This window comes from Hylaeus volcanicus, chromosome 4 (genome assembly GCF_026283585.1).
Source record: "Hylaeus volcanicus isolate JK05 chromosome 4, UHH_iyHylVolc1.0_haploid, whole genome shotgun sequence".
NCBI lineage: Eukaryota > Metazoa > Arthropoda > Insecta > Hymenoptera > Colletidae > Hylaeus > Hylaeus volcanicus.
Window position 1 is genome coordinate 5,425,928 of NC_071979.1, and position 16,572 is coordinate 5,442,499.

The 16,572-nt window shown below is 39.5% G+C and overlaps 1 protein-coding gene across 5 annotated transcripts in view; it reads right to left on the reverse strand.

Annotated features, from left to right (window-relative positions):
* LOC128874774 (ecdysone-induced protein 78C) overlaps positions 1-16,572 on the reverse strand; it is a 154,604-nt gene that overhangs the window by 108,687 nt on the left and 29,345 nt on the right. The gene's annotated exons all lie outside the window — the stretch shown is intronic.

Genomic DNA, 16,572 nt, shown 5'->3' on the forward strand with positions numbered 1-16,572 from the left:
TGGGGTAGAAAAGGTAGGGGTAGTTTTGGGGTAGGAATTTAAACAATCATTCGATTTGTTATTAAAATCTTGTTGCCATGGTTTGAATCCCTCTTCAGGTTAAAGAAAATATAAATTCATGATGTAGAAATATATAAATGATGATAAAACATTGACGTACACAGAAACAGAAGGTAAAGGAGAAAATCGCTAAAAGGAGAAGTCGCTAAATTCGCTACTGATCGTCCCAAATTTAATTCCTGTATGCACACAAATGAAATTGCATCTCCCGTCGAACAAATGGAAGTTCGTACGAATCGATCGAGTAAACGTAGACGAATAAATCACGGTATGGTATATCTGTTCTTCGTCGACTACTCGAACAAAATTCTGCCCACCTCTGGCAGGACGTTATCGAATTCGCACGGGACGAGAAATGAAGTTGAGCGTCGATGGTGGACCGGTATGCGAAACCAGATCGCCCGGAAATGCTAATGGGAATCGAGATGAAAAAGTCTGATTCGGTTTGCTCGTTTTGGGATAGTGGCTAGTATCTCGAAAGCGGCTAACCGACGATCGTGATAGTCGCTTCTGGTTAACTTTACTTGAAAAATTCTGATAAGTGTGCGATGCGTTTGGTGTTGCTTGCGAATGGTAATTGTATAGATACTGAGCGCGAGATAAGTAAAATGTAAACGGGTATCCACTTCGAGTGAAGCTGCAATGTACAGTAAATCTTCCGCTCGGTTAGCTCTTCGCGCTGCGCGAATTTGAATAGTTTTCAATCCATGTGCGAGAATGATAAATTCTAATGGAAGAAGCGAGATGTATTTACTTACGTAGATTCCCGAGCGCAAAATACACGTTGTACTGGGTTAAGTTACGATTCCAGAGGGTTTACATTTTTGGAATTTTTAAGTATCGAGGAGGAAGTATAACCACTTATAATAAATAAGTTAAGTATGTCTAATTTTTAATTAGATATTTTCATTTCATATTCCACTACAGAAAAGTACCCATTATGTTTCGAAATAGCTTTTCGCCAGGCTTTTAATTTTAGACAATTTTTCATTTAATGTACACACGAACGCATACACGAGTAGAAAATACTTATAAGGACACAAGAGCTACACGTATCAACGAATCCACGTGGCTCGTGGACTCGCTGCAACGCGAAACAAGAATTACCGCCCTATTTGGCGCAGGTATTTCCCTATTTTTTTTTTTTTTTTTTTTTTATCATGCTTTCACCGAACACGAAAACACGAGCCATTATTTTCACAAATTGCTTCATTATCTGCCGCATTCCCAGCAGTAACTATGTCGAGCGAAACGGCGTGGTAATAAAATTCGTAAAACCCAATCGGCGATAGCTAGTGCAACGAAAAGCAACGGGTAGCGTAGCGAGGAGGAAAAGGACGCGTATAGGAAACGTGGTTTCTTTTACCTTTTCACTCGGCGGCCGGCTGAACGCGAACCTGTGTTGGAACAGCGCGTGCGCTGCCAGCAGAAGGTAAATGGCAATGCGTGGAGGAAAACGGTAATAACGCAGAAAAGCGGGAGAGGTTGCTGTGATTTAATATAACCGAGTTACAGGAAGTGAATATTATTAGCATTCGTTCACAGTGGACACATACACGCGCATTTATCTCTCTCTCGTTTCTCGCATGCTCCCAGTGAGCGTGGTCATGTCCAATGCGAACGTAGGGACGCTGGGAACTGCCTAAAGGTACCCAGACACGATCATTATTGTTGTAACAATAATAGTCAATGAAACACGCATTTAGTTAGAATTGCAGTTACCGCGTTTTGCTCGACTGCTCTATCGTTAGAAATTATTGTTAATTTTTTGGGAGAGAAAATTTGTTTAGAAGGTAGTTTATCAACTTGTCATATCAGATTTTGCCAATTTGAGAGAGGACCACTCAATCGTTTCGCCCAATCATATCTTTGGCAGTGGGACCTTAGTGAAAGTCAATGTTGAGAGCAGTTTGATTACTTGAAATGGAGATAAGAAAGGGAATGAACCTTTGGTATAATATTTTGGCCTTATTTCGAACAAAGATGCACTACCATCAAATCATATTAAAGAAACACGATCGACCTTTCAATCTCCAGTAAAGTAAAATCCACCGTCACCGATTCCAACTTTATTATTTATTTATAACTTTGTAATAAAGCGTTTCTGAGCAAACTTCAAATAACATGGGACACCCTGTATATTACACAAGTATACAACGCATTTCCTCCAATAAGAAATTCTGAAATATTTTCTTCATTTGTCAAAAAGTTATCAACAGAACAAACAATTACAAATACAATGTTTACTTTGTCCAATTGTATTAACCGTGTGTGGATACCTTAACGTGTACGTGCACGCACGTACGAACAAAAACAATTGTACAACAGCCAGGACTACAGCAGGTCAGCAAGAAAGGAAATAATCACTCTTCGTGTGCGTTTAACGCGTCGATGAACGCGTATGCATACGCGTTTGACGGTAGACGACACGTAATATGCATGATGTAACGCACACATGCTGGAATTGCACGCGCAATTACGATGTGCTTATTTCTGAGCCGAACGAGTTTCGTTGATGCAACGAATTTGCTTCGCGGTAACCTCGGTGGAGCCTTCTATCTCGCGAATAACGATCCCATTGCGGGAAGAATGCCCGCGCTCGAGAGGGTACCTTAGATTCTACTTAAACAGACGATCCCCTGTTTAAATATTACTGTTTCAACGCCCTGGAAATTCGGTGCGAATTTCCTTTATGCGTAGATACCGCATGAATAATATAATTTGTATTTGCGATTAACCCTGTGAACTTATACCCTGTGTACGATACTTTAATTTCATTGTAAAGTAACGTGAAATTACGGAAAGAGGCTATTGTGGTCAGATATTTGGCTTGTTTATGAGACTGTTGATTTGATTAGATTTAACCCTTAAACGCCCCAAATTTCAAATTTGATACCGGACTTTTAAATCGAATTGTACACTCGCAATTTGCTTTAATATTTGGCTGTATGTATGTTATCATTGCATAATGTACTTTTCAACAAAAGTTACATCGATATATTTTTAAATTTAATTTTAGAAAATCAGGTATGAATTTTATAAACATAGTATCCCCAAAATAATTGAACTTCGTTTATTCAATAAATAGAAATACTGACGAGTCCTCCAGTGAGTCTAGCGTGCCATCACTTTCGATGCTCGATGAACCAACAAAACTCGCTTTTACGATACAACCACAGCAGAGCAAATAATTTAGATTAATTTTGCACGAATTAACATAGTATACATTGCGCTTATGTTACGCTATAATTCGACGTGGACGCGGCAGAATTCGCGTTGAACGTATGCTCCTGCTCCTGCATCAGGAAGTTAGAGTGCACAAGTTCGATCAGATACACTTGAAACGACCGATCTTAATCAATTTCCCTTAATTTTACCGTTGCACGACCACTTCGTGCCACATAGTAGGCAGTTCAATGGCGTTACACTACCCGACACCGATCTGATTCTCCCTCCTCCCTTGAGAAATTCTCTGCTACAATTTAAGCCGCCATTAGTCGCTACTTAAGTCTTAAGGGTGGACGCCATCGTGGACGCCAGAAAATCATATTCAACAATTTGATTCCGAAAACAAAAGAAACATATGGGACAACCAAATACTACAGTCCCATTCAATAATTTTCTGTCAAGTATCACAGACACAAATTAGCTTTCCAACTATTAAAAAATGTCCTTGCACATCTGTAATAATTGTCGAGACTACATTAAGAGGCAAAACTTTCCGAAATAGTCTCAGAATAAAAACTTGCGTTACTAAAACTAAGAAAAGAGACATATTCTCAATGTTCTCACCACTCTAGACACCTGCAAGACTTCCTCGAATTGAAGAGAGGGTGAAACTTTGAAGGTAATTCTTGCGAGTTCAAGGTATCACTGAACAAAGCAACGAGCGAATCCTGGTTTCCTGGCAAGCGACCTGCGAGCGAAGCCGCTCGCGAGGAAATTGCCACGCGGTGTAATATCGAGGCAACGAATAAAATTCCCTTTTCAATTACGAGCCGCGAAAGCCTTTGCTGCAGCTATTATTACCGTGCGGGGTATCTCGTTAAAATGTACCCGGAAGGTCAATCGTTTCATGACAACAGAACCGAGATGCATCGCGGCGAGCCTCGGGTCGATGTATGCACTCTACACGTGCCTGATTCAACTGCGCGAGCACTGATCTTAGGACCCGTCCCATATTCGATCTCGCGATCTCGTTCCATTCGACGTGCACGCAGCCACAGCCAGGCAAAATTTTAAACGAGTACAGGAGATCCACCAGACCCACATTACCCGAATTCTCTATCATTCGAACCCTCTTTTATTCGTGATCTCCATTTCGTAGTCTCCAAACACTGATCATTCTGTTCCTATAAGTCTCAATTCGTAAACCACAATTCAATTGTATAATTCATATTGCAATCTGGTATTAGATGAATAATGGATCAAGAGTTATTTATCTTTCAACAACATGGATACATAGACCTGGGTTAGGTCCTCTTCAAGAAACACATTAATTACATAAAGAATTATACATTTAAAATAGTGGCAGATTTCTTTATAGTTAACACAATAACAAGCACGAGCTACCACATCTACTATTTGCAGGTAATCAATAATTGCGCTTTCGAAAGGTACCCTCATCCGGAATCCTAACATCAAGCATTAAACATTCCCGAAACATATGTTCTACACACGTGGCTCTATATCTTCGTATCAATCACGGATCTAATCCCCAAATTCGTTTATATATATATTTTTACATATTTCGTTTGATTTGGGTACTTACATGCATTGATTATCGCACCTGATGGCCCAGTCGTACATAATTCGCACATCTTCTCATTCGTTGCTCGAAATTTAGTTACCCGGATGAGAATTTTGCCCATCCCCGTGCGCAGCGATAAAGAAAGGAAGAGGAAAGGTGCGATGGAATCGAGCGGCGTGTGTTGGTACCCAACATGAGCACACGCGCTGGCACGCACGCGCGCGCACTGGTAGCATCACTTCACTGATGATATACCCTACCGAGAGTTCATTGCTCTTGAGGTGCAACGAGGAACGACGAGAATCTGCGTGAACGTTGAAACGAGAAAGTGCGATGGAGAAAGACAAGAGCCAACGGTGCCGCGATGGAGAGAGACACGAATGCGCAAACGAAGATGCAAGCCACGGAAGACGAATGGGAAAGAACGAGGTGGAAGAAACGAAAATGTGGAGGGAAGAAGACACAGCTCGATGGAGGTCTGCGAAGTTAAAGGTGGAGCGAGAAGGACGGGTCGAGGAGTATTTACCACACGCCTCGGCGACTCTTAATAATTCGCACGCGATTCCCAACGCGCCAACGCTCCGAGTCGAGTCAACCGCTCTCTCGGTGGCTTCGTTTTCTCTGTTCGCGCGGATGGACGAAATGACAAGGCCGATAGGACCGCGACCAGGGCTAAATCAACGCATGTCCGCAGACGGAGATGGAAACTATTTCATTCGAATGATAGATGACGAATAAAACCTGCGCACAGTGGCCGATTAGTGGACTATTACATTTTTAAGTGATCTTCTTTTATCGTGAGTCATTGTTTACTTTTGTCGTTGGCTTGGATTTTGTTAAACATTGTATTATTATTGTGCAGTTTATGTACCTTCATTATAATACGCTATGGTGCCCTTCGTACTAATATTTAATTGCTTGGAACCGCAAGGTAACTACCATCACGTCAACTACTACACCAGAATCATATTTCCGGTACAGTGATAAATAAAACAATTGTTTATGAGTATCTAACGATGATAATAACTATCTATTATATAGTAAAAATTCCACCCTTTAATTTGCATTTTGTTAGAATAAAATCGGACAATTCTACACCGAGTTATGCGAAATTTGAACTAAAAATCTAGAAATTCAACATGGCGGATCCGATCTAGCGGATCAAAATGCGAATTGTGATTCGATTTGGATGAAACTTGGTATACATAGGTTTTTAGGGTCGCTGATTATGAATCTGATCGTAGAATTTAGAACTTCAAAATGGCGTATTCAATATGGGAGATCGAACAGCGAAAAGTGGCTGAATTTGGATGAAAGTTGGTATGCAAAAAAGCTTCACTTTAAAAACCTTCGAATAATCCCAGCGTCTAGGACAAGGCCTTGCAAGGTAGCCTTATTACGAATGAGTCCACTAGCAGGTCCAGGACGGAAATGCACACCTTTTCCTTTTCTCTCGCTTCCCCCATTGACCTTCTCCACTTTGCCGCGGCGCCAGTCCTGTTACCGTACCGCAGCGTTCATTCCATTCGAAAAATAAACAAAAATAAGTAATTTTAAGATTCCATCGACACCACCGTCAGCAGTGATTGGACCCCGGAGGTGAGAGACGCGATAAATTCTCGGCTAACGCGATTCGTCTGGGGCGAGAACATCGTCAACGCGGAAACGACCATTGGAAACCACAATGCCGCGATGAAAAGTCGGGAAATATTGGACGCGGTTGCTCGTCGAGCGCACCGACTCGTGCTTGTACCGGACACGTACCGGGTGCAATGTACCTGGATGAGTCACACGGTAACAGCGCACACATTCGCGTACGCACATGCGTCTCCACGCGCGATTCGCGCTCGTGTGAGCGTATCGCGCGTCTCCCTCCAGTGCCGTGCGACTCCTCGTCGGTCGCGCCGCGACAGAAAGAAACGACGGATCGTCGGTGCTCCTCGGCGTTGTAGGGACAGAGACAGAGAACGCGGTAGCGAGCGAGATGAGAGATAAAAATCCAATCATTTCGACCGGTTTTGCATCGTGCCGACGAGTATAATGGAATACCGCGTCACTTTTTGCCGGTGCACAGAATATTTCCTCGTGTTAATATCCGCGCTCTACCCTGACTCCTCTCTTCGTACCTGCGCCAGGTACGTACCGCGGGTTAGATACCTGCGAAGGGGGCGCCAACGGAACGAATTCTTGTTTACTTAGAGCCGAAGCACTAGTTTCTTTCACGATTTGCACTCACCTGTTTCCTTTGGGAGTGTTTACGTAAATAAAGAACGTAAATAAAGAAATTAATATTATCCTTTTTGTTATGATATAATAAACAAATGACCGGCCATGTTGCTGGCGTTTCTATCGAATCAGGCTCGCCAAGATGAAACGAGACTGACCCAGTAAGTTCAGTTGCACGGTTCTCGTCGCATCGCTATCTGAATTTAACTTCATTCTGTTAATTAAAGTAATTGCTCGTCGATGAATCGTAAAGTCATTTTATCTACAGGTGATGCATTATTAAATCTTTTATTTTCGCGAGCTAGTGACTGTTGAAGCAAGATTAAACGTTGGCTGCGATATTCGAGTGTTGATTGATTAAATTCTGGTGTCGCGTGATCAACAACTTTTTCATTACATATAGAAACTTTCTTTTTGATTAAAACGTTGATCGCCGTGTGTATCCATTTGAATACACACCTATCTAGAGCCAGAATATCCCGAGTGTCAATTTCAATACACACATTTTCCATTTACTGGCAATTGTAGATGAACCGCGAACATCGAAATGATTTCATATGGTATTGCGAACTTTAAAGAGTTCTAGCACCATGGCCAAGCTTTATTTTATTTAAAATACCAAACGACATTTAGAAACATATTTTATGAAATAATGCTGCGAATTGCTGCTGGGTATCGAATAATTAGTTAAAAACAATATTAATCTCTTGTAGTTCCTCTCAGCATTGAAAAATTGTTGATTTAAAGTCCAGTGTGTACAATTCTAGGGAATGTAGGTAATATAAAAATGAAATATGATATAAATTAGTGTACAAAAATATTGAGCTATGTGAAAGTATGAGAAGAAAGAACAGAGAAGATGTAATCGAAATAATTTTGGAGAGAATTAAACTACAATCAATAATCCGTTACCTGATATGCACGAGAATATAAAAAACGATTCGCGTTGTAATTTTTGAGTAGTTTCGGAATGAAAGGATTAAGCTACAATCGATCATTTTATATACTCGACAATAGAAACAATTTTTATTCTTGTAAATTGTAAATAATTTGGCAATGAAAGGGTAGAATTCTGCCACACGAAACTCGGACTGCTCCAAATACATACCGTTTCCACGATGATCTTTAATTATGTCGATAGCGCAACCATTCACAGGCTGTTTCTCTCCTTATACGAGGCAAACACTGTAATTCGTATGATCCTCGCCACTGATCACACGATGGTTAAATAATTACACAACGGCTACCAATTATACAACCAAATGGAAATAACACTCTGCCACCGTTTATGGCACGAACACAAACAGAAGTACACGCCGTGTCGGTGCACGCGGCCAATTTATAGCAGCGCCGTAATTTCGTTAGTTAACCCGCGTGCCGGAATGGGATTATCGAATAATCGCGAATAAATGAAATTCGAGACTTCCAATTGTATTTGACACTCGAATAACAAACAATAAGCGTGCGCCAACTGTATCAGAAATTCAAACAAAGCTTCGGAAGCCCGTAAAATTAGACAATGTGCAACGTGTAACGGAAAGTACAATTCTTTTGCGATAACAGACGATAAATGAAAATTATATTCAATTACAGTGGTAGAACTGAAATAACGTATTAAATTAATTGTTTCTGCTCGCGTTAAATAATTGCGATTACGTTAATTTACCATTGACTGTCTGCATATATAAACTTGTTCAACGTATCGTTTTCACTTTTGAAACAATCCAATTAAGAAAATAATGTGGAAGGATAGTGAGTTCTTACGATGAATGCATTTCGCTAATTATTATCAATGTTAGTACTTTTGTACTATAAGTGGTGCACACGTAATATTCTTGTAATTCCACATTTTATCACCTTTCACTTTCGTTGCATAAGCTGGTAGGTAAAATTATATCATTTGGGTTCACCTGGCAGGGTGTAGAAATGAATTAACTGTTTATTGCAGAGTCTAATGCTAGTATTTTTTGTGGAAAGAAAGAATGGAAATAATCATTTCTGGGGATTATTTTGGCTTAAAATTGATAGTTTATTTCGATCACGAACATCTTCGAATAAAATACAGAAAAATAAAGGAAAATACTTTAAATTAATAACTAAACAAATCTGAAATAGACTACTCCTAAAATTCTTCTTTTATTTCTCTTATTAGTTTGTTCTTAATATTGTACACTCTATAATCGATCCTCCACGAATTATTTCTGTTCGAAAGTAATAAAAGTTGTCACGTTGCAGGCAAAATAATTCTGAAAAAATAAGTATTCCACAGATAATTTAAGAATCTAAGAACCAACAACCGTCATACTTCTCACATTTAATTGTCCAACGCTCGCGAGATCGACGTTTCCTTTTATTTAAAAAAACTACCAAAGGAAATGTTTTTAATAGAACGAACACGCGTGTTCAGACTTATTTTTAGACACGTCGTTGTGCGTTAACATCGCTTCGATATTTATCGCTGTTTATCTTCTATAATTCAAGCAAAACCAGCTTTTTGAACCGAGATAATTAGCACTAAACCGAAACATTATATCAGGTCCGAACTGTTACGTCGGTGATAAATTTGAAAGCGGTCGTATCGCTTTTTACTTGAGAAACTGGAATATCAAAACAGACGGCGGCTACGCGAGCGCGACACCGGTCGACGCTAAAAATCCGGAAACGATATCGAAAAGGTGAACGCCATACGAAGACAAGAAACGCGTATCTGGTTACATGAATATTAATAAAGCGCGTTAACTCGATACACGACTCCGCGGTGCTTATATTACTCTCGGAAGTACTCGGCGATTATTCAAAACCCACGACACCGCGCTAAACGTCTCCGATCCTTTAAAATAACCAGGCGCTTATCCAAAACTCTCCTATTCCTTGAAACGGACGAGCATTTGTAAGGAATTCTTCGAATATCTTACGCACCGTAATAATCTGCAATTGTAGATTGAAAATTTCCAGTTTTGTAGCATTAATTTATTTTGAGAAGGTATGAGTCTAACATGCACCACGATTTAGCTCATACAAAATATCGCTAATCGATCGATTAAGGATTTATGTTAGCGAAGTTCTCTTAAGTAACAGTGGATGTAATAATTTACACGGTCGTTAAAGGAGAAAGATACGATAAGGGCTCGATGTTGCTTGAAAACGAAACGTAAGTAAACAAATTTTAATGTTATTCTTTTAAGTAGATTTTTATAAACGTGGTCTAGAAATTATTTTCCCAGCAAACCATAAAATTTATTGCTGCTCCCAGAAAGATGGAGGAAGGTAATAGGGCAAGATGGAGATCGTGTACAACTCGGTAACGTGACTTAACCCTTTCTTTACTAAATTTCTCAAAAGTTTTTTAAATCTAGGTGTCCATTTTGATCTTGTATCGTCTTATAGAGTTGCATCTAACAAGTTTCCAAAAGGAAAAATCTTGTGCTGGTATTCAATAATTAAAAACGAACTTCATAGTGAACTTCAAAGTCACTTGTAAGTGACTTGTAAGTGAAGTCCATCCAGTAAAAAAAGGAATAAAACACAAAATGACGTGTTTGTATCATTTACTAATAAAACGAAAGAACCTAATATATGAAGATCGACACCAAGAAAATATAGAAATACTCCATCATCCGAAAATTCTTCTCCAAACGACCATGTCCATCAATTAATTCGGGTAATCTGCTGTATTTCGAAGTAAACGATGTCGAGGTGGGACAAGTCTGGGAAAGAAGAAGGTCAGCGAACGTACATTAAGTGACTTTTAAAACGGGGTTGCGTAATCTCTTGGATTTAGTTTACTTTCGTCGGTGTCGATGCCACGCACGTAGCGTGACCGTGGCACTGAACCAGCGGCACGAACTTTCTCGTGGCCTTCGTTCCAGGAAGACGATTTACGTGACACGAGCTGGACGCCAATGACTGCGAACGGTCATCGCCGGTTCCACGTTCGAGCGACGCCTCTCCTTTCGACAAATTGCTGCGAATACGCACCTATCCTACCGCGGTGTCACTGTCCGAGCCAGACCGAACCGTACACCACCAAACGCGCTTTTCGAACTGAATTGTTTGAAACGTATTGGTGAAAGGATTACGTAACGTCGCAAAAATAGCAGAACTGGTTCCTTGTATAGGCGTGGCTCTTAGTACGAATTACATTACATCCTTATTATTTTTTTTTTCTTGGAGCCATTCTCCTTGACTGTGGCTCGATCTTCTGTTATGATGTTTATCTTCATTTTTGGTCGAATAATTTGTATTGGAGAACATTTTGGTAGGGGCTACGTGTAACACGTATGAATACGTGTTACATTATTTTGTACTTTTAACCTTTCCATTTTCGTCGACCATAGTCTTCTTTTGCTAGGATTTATACCTTCATTTTTATGGAAATAACAGGCATTGAAATTTCAATAACGTAAACGTGAATTAAAATTGAAGTACCTATAGATACATCTGGAAACACAGATGAAACTTTCCTTTAAGAGAAAACGTCGAAAGGAACCGAATGAACGTTAAAGAAAAATTCTTGTTAACAAAATTAACGTATAATCGACAAAACAATATCGCCGGAGTACTCCCAACTCGTAATTGACTTTCTTCGGCCGATCCCGATTACACGGTCTGATTCGACCAATTAAAGCGGATCCTTTCATTAGCCGAGAGGCAAAACGCTCGAGAAAATATCCGACGAAAGAAACGTTCGTTAATATCTTTGTTCCGGTTCCCCGTGGTCGTCGAAAGCACCAATAAAAGCCAGTTTCGCAACAACGTTTGACTTCCAAGGAAATTCGAAATATTCCCGTTGCTCTGGGTATCGCGCCAGGACGGGGGAATTAAAAAGGTTAGCTTGGACCCGCGATTCGCGGGATGATTAAGTGAATTCTCGACTTTCATAGAAGAACGAAAGTTCATCGTTCATGGGGGGGCGGAGTTTCTTTCAAAGTTTTGAGGAAGGGCGATTGCGAGGCGTGCTTCAAAAGCCTGACGCAGTGGCTCCTAACTTTCTTTATATTAAGACACGATCAGGAAAGACTAACGTTGAGTTAACATCGTGAAGGAACGTTAGAAGTGATTTGTATTATATTGAAATTATTAGGCGCAGAAATTGATTTTTGTGCTTTGATCAAGTGCAGAACTTGATTTCTGTGTCTTGAATTGACTCGCCATTACTCGGCATTTTATTATGTTAAATTATTCATCAACCTTCTAACCATAATTTTTATTCTTCGTATTATTTAAACGTCTGTTCATATTCAGGAAACTGTGTAATACATCATTTTACGTGTGTAAATGTGTAATAAATTGATTTTCCAAATAAAATCTTCTCGTTAACTTACTTTTTCAACAATTTTGTTTTCACGACACGCTGGCAGTGCGTTACTGCACACCTGTTTGAAAGGACTGGTCTGGCGAACGAACGAATTTCACAGGATGAAAGTCCGCGTAAATAAACTGCAGCCTGCAGCCAAGCTTTTTCCGCGAATCCCTTCGGACCACCGACAGCTCGTGGCTTTTAGGGAAAATTCCCAGGCACCAGAAAGTTATTGACAGCTCGTGACACCGGCGAAGTTCTCGAGGAAAGATATTTCTCCTGCTGTCATCCGGGCTGGTGACAGAGGACTGTGCACACAGGGTGTCTCAACAATCGCTGGCAGCCAGGAACGAACTGATTTTCCATATAAAAATAGCTTAGAAATATATAAAATAAAAGTTTATTGTGTCTTCGGGACGAAAATTCTTCTTTTCGGGAGGACACTTTCAAAATATTTAGGTGATATGTGAATTAACTGTATTTTATTAGGGTGGTTTGTATTATAAATGAGGATAAGACGATTACAATAACAAAATTATTTTTTTAAAAGGATAGTATAGTATATATAGGATATATTAAACTTTCCATAGCACTGTCTAACCTAAAACAATTATGTAAACATATTTACAAATAACATTCTGAATGAATTTTTCTTTTGAGGAATCAATCTTTCTCCAGAAAGATGGCAAAAGGTAGCAGAAAGCGAGGAAAAATATTTAAATTGAATGTAATGTACAGATCCAGCACAAAAAATACTTATGGATACCCCTAATTTATTTTAGATTCGTTTATGGATGATGAATCTTCTCTTTCTGATTAATCTACGATCGCTGGGACACTTTGTATTAACGCGTTTCCCAAGGAGACATCATAGCCCTTAATAGAATCACGCGCGTCAGACCTTGACCGCTTCGAGATTGAAATTCAAAGTTGGATTTTCGGGAACTGGCATCAGATCGACGTCGTGGGGCTTTTAGACTTAGACGAATGTATAATTTAAACGGCGACCTCCAGAGTGGACCTGGATGCTATTCGACGCTAACCGATGAAAAAGTGATTCTTTACGTGCCAGGGTCACGTACTGTTCCAGAAAGTATGAAACACTTGCCCTGCGACAAGTTCTATGGTATAATTTATAAAAGAACACCGTAGACTTTCGCGACAGATAGTAATTACACGAGTGAAAAAAAGTCTCTAACTAACGAAGATCCACCCTTTAATTTTATCTGAGTGGAAAAGGATTCTCTGTTCAAGTAACATAAGAAGAGACTTTGTTTGTAGTGTTTTCATTTTGTAGTTCCAGTCACGCTGAAAATTATATGAACTTTGAAATAGTGACAGTAACGTGTTCTTTTTATTTTTACTGAATGTTATTCCATCGTTCTCATCAATCCGTTTGGAATTACTCGTGGCAACATTTTATATAATTTATACTATGGAAGGAGATTCGGATATCGCTCGTTTTCTTCAATTCGCCTGTAAATGTACACGATACTATTACTAAATCGGATAGCTAAAATACGTTTCACAAAAGAAAAATAATTTTTATACGAAACTGAGAGGAACAAATATGTTGAAACACATCCAGAAACCAGTAGTATGCAAAAATTCTATCTCTACTTATAATCAACTTTTACCAGAGCCCCATACAATCAACTTTCTAAACTACTTTAATCGCCTATAATTACCAGAATATTTTACAATTACACATGGCTAAAATAGTTGGAAAAATCCTGATACTCCGCGAAGAGAAACATTCTCCATTCTCCGCGTTACCAATCGGCGTCCTAGTCGCGCAATTATCGCATTTTCTCTACATAAATGATGGGCAGATCTGCATTACAGCGATCCGAAGACGAAACGTACGTGTCGTACTCGTGCGCGCTCTTCGTTCGAGTAAAATGTCAGCAAACTCTTTGCAAATAGAGAGGTAGAGGCGAGGGGGGGATTTGGAACGAGGCTGGATTCACAATGTGGATGTAAGAAACCAGTTCTCGATCCGATATTTCCTACCAGACAATGGGGCCGGGGAAAGAAAACTCAATCGAAAGAGAAATCGGTGGCCAGCGCTATAGATTTATACCGCGGCGTACCGCCAATAGCATTGTACGTATCGCAGGCCCAATTGCGAACGTTGCGAAACGCTCGACGACCTTTTCCAATTCGTATCGCAACCTTTAGGAAGAGGCTCGACGATGCGATGGTAACGGATAAACACGCTGCGAATTGGAATTGCAAAACCGGGAAACGATATCATTAGAACAACTGAAAAGTTTCAGCGCTGGCGGAACTTTCGCGAGCCGCTGAAATATGACCCCGAAGAACCGTGCTTAGGAACTTAAGAAGAGCTTTTAGACCAACTTCCAGCGATGTATCCAAAATGGTTATGCATTATACCCTTTCCACGCTAAATTGAAAGTTCAACTCGCGAGGAGACCGCGTGCAACACTGATTTCAACGAGACTTTGCAGATGCACGGAGGATTGAGGAACGTTTCGGTAATTCCTAATTACCACCACGGCGCTGTAGCCAAATCGAGTGCCGGTCACCAGTGACCCCCATAGCAGTCAACGTGTTAATTTATTATAATAATTCCTCGAGATATAGTGGGTATGTAATGTAAGAAGTTATGGGTTCGTGTGAAACAATGTAAATGTGATATGAAAAAAAACATGTATGTGCAAGACTGGACCGAAAGCTACAATCTCAACAATCAACAATCATACAAAACAACAATCTCAAATTATAAAACTTTGTGACCAATGAACTACATATCAAACCTGAATATTGTTATAATTATTTGAGGGATATTGACACATATGTGTACGTTTGATTTTATATCAAAATGACCATTGCTTCCAATTACAATACTTTTTAGTAGTAAAAAAAAAAATATTTCCGTTAAAAAAACACTCTCAACAATACAAACCCTCCTGAACACATACGAAGTGAGATATTCTACAATTACTATTACCCAACTAAATGTCTCAGAAACTATTAAACTTGTGATAGATATCTCATCTAAAAGTATTTTATCTACGTCTTCATACTTCTATATTCAAAATGTATTACTCCATGAAAAGCTAGCGTAACAAATATGTAATTTGTCGAAAACAACGAATTCACGAAAAATGTACATGCCGTCAGTTCGTAGATTCTATCGAACCAATACACTCTCAAAAAATAATCTCAATTGGCCCAGTAGCACCGGAAACAATTAAGCTAATCGAGTTATTACATTGTTCAGCCTGTATGGCACAGATTGTTCTTTCGACACCCACGAATCCAGCAATGTCTAAACCCGTTTCCAACAATGACACGCAGTGGTCGAGTTTTTTGTGTTCATAATGGACAAGCATAAAATCGAATGAATCAATTACACCATTCCGTAAGGAAATCCTGAGCACGCGCAGCTTTTTGCCCCGTTCACTTTCATAACGCCCGTCCACACGGTAAATCGAGCATGTTACCAAACCGCGCGAGACGTAACAATGACGCGGAAACGTTGCGACATTCCGCGACAATATTTCTCGCGTAGACACAAGAAACGGTTGTTATAGTAAAATCAAATGTAACAGAAACGAGAACGATAAAAGGAAAATCAGAAAGTGCAGTGCGGTGACTCACAGTCGAAATCGACGCGCAGAGTATCCTAACGTGGGGAAACACGAAAGCAATTAAAAGTTTATTTAGATATTTCACTTGATACTCGATTGCAGAAAAGTAGACTGCGTGGCTTGAAATAGGTCGACAAGGTGCTATCTTCCCCGTAACGAAACAAAAAGAAAACAAATATAGTCAGAAAAACTTTGTCGAAATTAAACGATAGGTTCGATATTTTTAAATAAATGCTTCATCATACCTCATATATAAATACGCTTTGCGCGTTTATACTCGTGAAAATTTCTATAGAATTAAAATGTTGTTTCGAGGCTATTGAGGATTAAATAATTCAACGCTTGTCCTGGTATTTAATTTTTGTAACGCTTAATTCACGAATCTTATACAGATTTTATTTTCATTACTGCCTCAGCGTCGAAATTAATTTTTTTAGTGGTATTTTCTTCAGACATGATTCTTTGTTGTTATTATCAAATTCGTATTGGCAGTAATTATAATAATCAAAAACTAAACGTCCACATATGACAATGAACAGTCCTGTCACCCATTTCTGAATGACGTGACTGTACATGTGTTCAACAAAAACAACTGCTTTACAATTCTAAGGGTTGTAGCG